The sequence below is a fragment of the Orcinus orca genome, chromosome 16, assembly GCF_937001465.1.
Source record: "Orcinus orca chromosome 16, mOrcOrc1.1, whole genome shotgun sequence".
NCBI classification, from domain to species: Eukaryota; Metazoa; Chordata; class Mammalia; order Artiodactyla; family Delphinidae; genus Orcinus; species Orcinus orca.
The window spans coordinates 62,363,647-62,372,183 of NC_064574.1; the positions used below are offsets into that span (position 1 = coordinate 62,363,647).

Below are 8,537 nucleotides of genomic sequence, written 5' to 3' on the forward strand. Positions count from 1 at the left end.
CATGCGGGATCTAGTTCTTCAACCAGGGATGGAACCTGGGCCCCCTGCATTGGGAGCACGGAGTCTTACCCACTGGACCACCAGGGAAGTCTCTTGATTTTGAAATTACAAATAAGTTAAAGTTAATGTAGTAAGACAAATTCAGAAATATGGAATCCACATACAATGAGGATTACCTGCATACAGAATAGTCCAGAATAGTCAATACATAGGGACAGCATTCAGATGGATGCTTGCAGAGACGGGGGGAGAGGGGCCTGGGAAGCAGCTGCTTATGTGTATGGGTTTCCTTTTGGGATGATGACAATGACTTGAAGCTAAATAGAGTTGGTGGTTACACAACATTGAGAATGTACTAAATACCAGTGAATTGTTCATTTTGAAATGGTGACTTTTATGTTATATAAATTTCATCCAAAAAAAAATTGACGTATCACTCTAAGCAGGACTCTGAACCTCTCTTTTCCCTTTGGTGCGGTGATTATCCACCTTCAGATCATGGCTGCTCCAAGAAACTGAGTGAAGACAACCCACAAGGACATAAAACTTGAGCAAACAATACACTAACATTGTTTTAAACTACTGATATTTAGGGATTTTTGTTACTGCAGCATAATTGAGCCTGCGTTGATTATTTCAGAGGTCTAAGCCTGACTGTCATCATTGTGGGAGCCAAGTGGGGTTGGGAGCTTGGAAATCTCACCATTTCTAGATACCCTCTCACTTCATCCTCCTGTTTTCAGTTTCATGACTCACTCCATCCTGTACTCTGCCCTTTCCCAAATCTAGACTCTCTAAAACTTCCTGTCTTATGCTGTGGCTGGGAAAGACAGAGTCACCTGCTCTATAGGGTGGAAGAATCCACCCTCTCCTTATACTGACTTCCACACAGTTCTTCAGCTTTTGGTCCCAACTCACCCCAGCCTCCATATATGATGGGCATTTTCAGTTTCTCAGATTCCTCTGGTTTGTCCACTGGGGATTAGCTTAGTTCTTGGCCTCCGTCTCTGTGTTTGGCTAATTCACTTCCCACCTGTTTTCTATCTTCTGAAATTTTGTCAACATTCTTCATCTAATGTTGTTTCCTCTCCTATTCTCCTTTTCCTCATTAGTTTAACCTTCCTTATTCCTCAGTGGTCATTTCAGGGAGGTTATGGGAGGGAGCAGGGAGAAAATGTGTTTAATTTGTCATGACTTACTGGGGTCATGAGTGTTTTCCTGTTTATCAGCTATAGACCAGCATAACCGTTTCTGGTGGGTGTGTAGCCTCCCATTATAGGGACGTATCCTCCCACAAAGGATATTTGGCGACGTCTGGAGACATTTTTGGTTGTCACAATGGGTTTTGGGATGAGGGGGCTACTGGCATCTAATGCGTAGTGGACAGGGATGCAGTCAAACATCCTACGATGCTCAGGACAGCCCCCACAACAAAGAATTACCTGGACCAAATGTCAATAGGACATTGAGAAACTCAGAAGTTGAGAAACTCTGTTCTAAAGGGTTCCTATTGTCTTCAGGATAAAATTCAGACTCCACAGCACGGCCTACAACACCTCAGCCTACATTTCCTGCACTCCCCCTGGCTCACCATGCTCCAGCCACAGCATCTTCTTTCTATTCCTGGAACACACCAAGCTTGTTTCTGCCACAGGACCTTTGCACTTGCTGTTTCCTCAGCCTGAATCTCTCTTTCCTGGGTTTTCTGGTTGCTGACATCCTCACTTCAGGTCTCAGTTCAAATGTCACTTCCTTTGTGAGACCCTGACCAACCCAACTTCCCCTCTCCCCCCAACCCCACCCTCATCCTTATCCAAGGAACAGTCTATTATATTTATTGTACTCTTCAAAGTATCAACTCCTGAAACTGGCTGTTTTTCTTCCTTTGTTTATATTTGTTTATTACTATGATATCTCATGAGAGCAGGGACCTGTCAGTCTTGATCTTGAGCATTTTGCCTGCACATGGTTTCTGCTCAGGAGATGGACAAAAGGTCTTGTTTAGTGATCTTCAAGTATTTTACTTGTGTTTCTTCTTAAATAATTTTAAGAACTCTGTACCCCTTGCATATTTTTAACTTGACATCTAAAATTTTTTTTTAATAAATTTATTTATTTATGGCTGTGTGGGGTCTTCGTTGCTGTGCACGGGCTTTCTCTAGTTGTGGCGAGTGGGGGCTACTCTTCATTGCGGTGCATGGGCTTCTCATTGCGGTGGCTTCTTTTGTGGCGGAGCACGGGCTCTAGGCACACGAGCCTCAGTAGTTGTGGCACGCAGGCTTAGTTGCTCTGCGGCATGTGCGATATTCCCGGACCAGGGCTTGAACCCGTGTCCCCTGCATTGGCAGGTGGATTTTTAACCACTGCTCAACCAGGGAAGTCCCTAAAATTTGTTTATTGTAAGTTTAAATAGTTGCAGTCTTAATTTCCTAGTTATTATAAATATTGATATTTTAGAATATAATTTTACTTCATACTTTTAAATATACCTATCATCATTTATTTTTAAAAATCCATGAACATAATCACACACCATCATGGAAATAAATGGAAAATCTTGTAGGGAAAAAAAAAGAACAGGCTTTTAACAACTGGAAGTTTAATTTTACCGTTTTTTTTCTCCTTGAACTTGTATTTCCATTCTATTTCTCCCACAGACTTCTATTCTAATATTGATATAATATGTGAAAAGTTTTAAAATTAACCACCAGATCATACTTCTCTGCAACAAAATGCTTGTAAGTTATGTTAATATATATGTGTATATATATATTAACGTCCGGTTTCCCTAAGACTCTAATTTTGAAGAGTATCGTGTGTTCATAAGGCTCTAAGTGTTAAATGGATAATTAATAAGAACCTGCTGCATAAAAAAAATAAATAAAATTTAAATTTAAAAAAAGGCTCTAAGTGTTAAAATTTTTCTCTAAATTATCATTACAATTATTATTTGAATATAATTGATCAAAACAACATAAATATACCACATTATGATCAGTAATTGTTATACATTGAAAAGTATGTTTTATCTAAATGAGTCTTTTAATAAGGTGGATGGGCTAGTTATTTTTTGGTGTTTTTTGGGGGTTGTCCATCTGTCTGTGGATAAATATTATTTATTGCTGGAATGGGATAGAGTTTAGAAGAAGCTCTATTCCTTTTTTTTTTTTTTTTTTTTGCTTTTATAAAGTAAATACTGAGAAATGTTTTTCACATAAACAGGAGACTGGAATGGAAATTTTGTCACAGCCAAGTAATTCAAGGTCACCCATGTTTTTTAAAAAATATTTATTTATTTATTTATTTGGTTGCACAGGGTCTCAGTTGTGGCAGGTGGGCTCCTTAGTTGTGGCATGTGAACTCTTAGTTGCGGCATGTGGGATCTAGTTCCCTGACCAGTGATCGAACCCGGGCATCCTGCATTGGGAGCGTGGACTCTTATCCACTGCACCACCAGGGAAGTCCCCAAGGTCACCCATGTTTGAATGCCTATTTGCCACACATCACATTATGATTCATTACCAGAAATTATTTGTAATAATCTATTATCCAACAAGTCTTGCAGTGCCTCCTTCATGTTGGTTGGAAGCAAATAGGAAATCATCCGAATTGCAAAAGGATTTGTTACCCAGTCCTTAGGGTCATTGCCTTTCCTAGCCACACACTATTATGTTTATGCTTTTGTTCGGCGTCCAGGTTTTTACACCACAGCACAACATGCCTTAAATAAGTTTCAAGATGACTGAGAAGCATTTGCCTTACTTTTACAAAGTGGAGGAAGGACCGTTGTGAAGGCAGGAACACCTTGGATGCAGGCGCTTTCTCAGGCATCTTAGTTCTAGGAGAGAGAACACACAGAAGCTGAGATCTAAACAGATTCTCTTTCTCCTCTATTGAGATATAATTTCATAAAGGTATGTTTTATACAGATATAGTTTAATAAAATGCACCCATTTGAAGTATCCACTTTGATGATGGGTTCTGACATGTATACACTTAATTTCCACTGCATTCAAGACATGGAAAATTTCCATCATTCCAGAAAGTTCCCTCATATTCCCTTGCAGTCAATCCCCCCTCACCCAGTAGCTCCTATTCCGGGAAGAATGTATACTAACCTGAAATCAATCAAGCCTTTAGATCTAACGTTTACAGAAAATACAGGGGACAGAGGAACGCAGTAAACCATGCCAATGAAGAAACAAAAAAGGAGAAATCCAGAATGTGGGGTATTCTACAGTATAATTATCTTGCTCTCCTCAACAGGACAATGTTTTATATATATATGAAAGTGGGGAGTATTCTAGATTAAAAGACACTTAAGAGACGAAACTACTAAATGTAGTACATGATCCTTAATTGTAGGAAAGTAAAAATTGGATCAGACTGAGAGATCCAAAACTCAGCCAGGCTGGGGTAACAGACATAATAAAGCTGGCTGCAAAGTTAACAGAAAATAGTATTTCTTCCAAGGACACTCATAGATTTAAAGTGCCACAGTAACCCCCCTCTTTGAGTGACCACTACTTTCTTACTCACTGAGAAACTTTGTTCTCTAAAATTATAGAAAATTTGCAGTTTGAAATTCTATGAGTACCAATGACATGCCTTTCTCGCTCCTGGAACTCAGACGCTGAGAAGCTGCCTTGAGTTCCAAGCCAGACGCAGAGCTTCAGATAATGGTGTTCTGAATACAGTGGTCCACAATTATTGAACGCTGTAGTTTCGCAAAAACAGGACCCTGGGTCCACTTGGCAGTCCAGGCTGATATTAGCCCTTTTACTCCTCCACCTCTTTGAGCATATCAAACCCTGCTTCCCAGCTGCTAGCCCTGCTTCTGCCCCTCCCTGCCCAGCCCATGGTCTTGTCGACTGACAAAAAATGAACAGCCTAAAAGCTGAGATTATTAAATTATTAAAAAATTATGTTTTATTGTATGGACTTTCTGAGGACTCAAACCTGGGAGGCAGCCTCTCCAGATAGCTCTGAGGGCCTGCTCCGAAGAGGCAAGGGAGGAGCCAGGATATACAGGAGTTTTTGCAACAAAAGCCAGGTAGTGGGATCATCACAAGGTTACTGTTAATCAAAGAAAGCCAGGCATCTCAAGTCGATGAATTTAGTGCTTCTCTATGCATGGGAAGATGCAAGAATCTGAGCTCACTGAAATCATTCCTTTGATAGGCACCTTAACTATCCAGGGCCAGTATCCTGCTTTTCTCCACCCTGAATCCTCTCAGGGTGCACAGTTGGAGGTGGCTGCAGGGAATGATGGCTTGATGGCCACAACATCCTTTGTTTACTGATATGGCAGGTAACATTCTTCATCACAGTCTATTTTTCACCCAGCAGCCCAAGGGATGCTGATAAACTCAAGTCACACCAGCTCCTCTGCTCAATTCCCTCCCGTGACCTCCTGCTTCACTCCAAGGATAACCAAGTCGTCGCTGGGGCCGACGAGGCCCTATGTGAACTGGCTGCATCTCCATTCCAACCCCCCTGGGTTCTCTGCTCTTCCCCAAGCTTGGCTGTCTTGCCTCAGCCCAGGCCTTTGATTTAGTACTCCCCCAAAATCCACTCTCACTTCGTACATTTACTTAAATGCCACCTCCTTGGCCTGTCTTCCCTGATCACTGAGTCTAGATATCCACCCTCCTGACCCATACTGTACATTTTTCTTCTCAGCATTTAACTATCCTAAGTCATCTATATTAAACTCTGTCCTATTTATCTTGTAAACAGGTAAATCTCTTTCTCTCTCCCACTAGAATCTCAGCTCCACCAGAAGTGTGGGCAGGGGATTTTGGCATGTTTTGCTCCCTGATGTAGGCCAAACTCCTAGACCAGAAGTCAGTACAATTTTTCAGGTAAAAAGCAAGGCAGTAAACATTTTAGGCTTTTTGGTCACGCGGTCTGTGTTGCAACTACCCAGTTCTGAGGTTGTAGCATGAAAACAGCCATGAAAAATACATAAAAGGGGACTTCCCTGGTGGTGCAGCAGTTAAGAATCCACCTGTCAATGCAGGGGACACGGGTTCGAGTCCTGGTCTAGGAAAATCCTACATGCCTCGGAACAAGTAAGCCCATGCGCCACAACTACTGAGCCTGAGCTCTAGAGCCCGTGAGCCACAACTAGAGAAAGCCCGCACACAGGAACAAAGACCCAACACAGCCAAAAAAAAAAAAAAAGAAAGAATTCCATAGAGCATTAAAAAATAAAATACATAAAAGGACATGTGGGACTGTGTTCCAATAAAACTTTATTTATACAAACAGGTGGCTGGTAGTAGTTTGCCATCTCCTGCCCAGAACACAGTTTGGCAATAAATATTTGCTGATTTAATTGTGAAGGAAGATAAAGTCATGCTCTTATTCTAGGAGGAAGAAGAACCAATTAAAAAATTTCAGGGACTTCCCTAGTGGTCCAGTGGCTGAGACTCTGCACTCTCAATGCAGGGGTCGGGGTTCGACCCCTGGTCAGGGAACTAGATCCCGCAGGCCACAGCTAAATATCCCACATGCCACAACTAAAGATCCCATGTGCTGCAGCTAAGACCCGATGCAGCCAGATAAATAAATAAATAAATAAATAAAAAGAATTTGAGGGTCTGGCAGGAATAATTGGGGAAAGGAAGGGTAAAAGACAATTAAAAAAAAAATTCAGATCGTGTTAGAGCAGGGGTGAGATGAGGGGATGGTGGCTACTCGAGGTAAATGAAGTAGGGAAGCCTCTCTAAGGAGATGGCATTCGAGCTTAGGCTGGGCGAGCAGGGAGCCCAGGCTACTTGAAGCTTCAGAGGCTGAGGGTTCCAGGCAGAGGGATCGGCAGGGGGAAAGATTTGGAGGTGGGTTGGGCTTGGGGTGTTCAAGAAACAGAAAGCTCTCAGTGTGGCTGCAGCAGCACAGCAACTGAAGACAAAGGGGTTCAAGATGACATTGGGGATGGGCAAGAACCATATCATAGAGGCCTAGTAGGATTTTTTTTTTTAAACCACTCTATTTTGCTTTCTTTTTTCATATATTTTTTTATTGTGATAAAATGTACACAACATAAAATTTACCATCTTGACCATTTTTAAGTGTATAGTTCTGTGGCATTAATTATACTCATACTGTTGTCCAACTGTCCCCACCATCTGCCTCCAAAACTTTTTCTTCTTCTCAGATGGAAACTCTATACCCATTAAACACTAAGTCCCCATCTCCCACCTCACCCCTGGCAACCACCATTCTACTGTCTCTATGAACTTGACTACTCTGGGAACTTCATATAAGTAGATGCATACAATATTTCTCCTTTTATGACTGTCTTATTTCACTTGGCATAATGTCTTCAAAGTTCACCCTTGTAGCATGTGTCAAATTTTCTTTCCCTTTTAAGGCTGAATAATATTCCATTACATGTATTGATGACGTTTTGTTTATCTATTCATCTATTGATGGACACCTGGGCTGCTTTCACTTCCTGGCTATTGTGAACAATGCTGCTATGAACATGGGATGGGTGTGGAAATATCTTTCTAAGTTCCTGCTTTTACTTCTTTTGGGGGTCTACCCAGAAATGGAATTGCTGGATCACATCCAGTAGGATTTTGTATTAAGCACGATAGGAGGCCAGGGGGGCTTTATGCAGGGGTGTTGTTTCCTTGCTTTAATAGGACTCCTCTGGTTGTTGTGTTGAGCTCTGATTGCAGTGGGGAGGGACAGGGATGGGGAGACCGGGCAGGAGGCTGTTACAGCAGTCCAGGTGAGAGACAGCAGTAGCTGGAAGATTCCAGTATGGCTGGGGAGGCCTATATGAAGCAAGTAAATTAGATGATTACAAATAGTGAAAAGTCCTGTGAAATAAATGAACAGGAACATGGTACTCTGATTTCAGGGAAAAACAAAAAGGATCTCTCTGGCATTCTTGATATATGATTCACTCAACTCATGGTCTACCAGGGCTGCTGATGCTTGAAATCCAGATCCCGCATTTTCACCATCAATTTATTTTGTTTGCTTTCATTGAGTGGGTTTGGCCCAGGGCCCAGAGCTGCTGGGTCTGAGGGTGTTCATTACTGTACTTGAGCCACAGGTGGGAAGGAAGGGGCTTGGAAAGAAGGGGAGGGGAAGACTTGTGAGTCTGTGGCTGAAAAAGAAGTGCGGAGAGGGTTTGGTGGTTAAAGCAGAGCTGAGTCTCCTCTCTGCCACATCCCAGCTGGGGGATCATGGGCAAATTATCTCATCCCTCTAACCATCAGTTTCTGCTCCTGGAAAACGGTATCCTCATTCATTTGGTCTGTCGTCTGCTTGCTTCTCACGAAGGCAGAGATCTTTGTTTTGTTTACCGAAGTGTCTACAGCACCTACGTGGTAGGCCCCAATACATATTTTTATTTTATTTATTTATTTTCTATTTCAAATTTTCGTGTAAGTTATAACTTTTTTTTTTTTTTGGCTGTACCGTGTGGCATGTGGGATCTTAGCTCCCCGACCAGGGATCGAACCTGTGCCCCCTGCAGTGGCAGCACAGAGTCCTAACCATTGGACCACCAGGGA

At 42.1% G+C, this 8,537-nt stretch overlaps 1 non-coding gene across 1 annotated transcript; it reads right to left on the bottom strand.

Moving 5' to 3' along the window:
- Positions 1–8,464: 8,464 nt before the first annotated feature.
- TRNAG-GCC (transfer RNA glycine (anticodon GCC)) lies at positions 8,465–8,537 on the bottom strand. The gene has a single exon. It is a non-coding gene; the product is annotated as a tRNA-Gly (tRNA).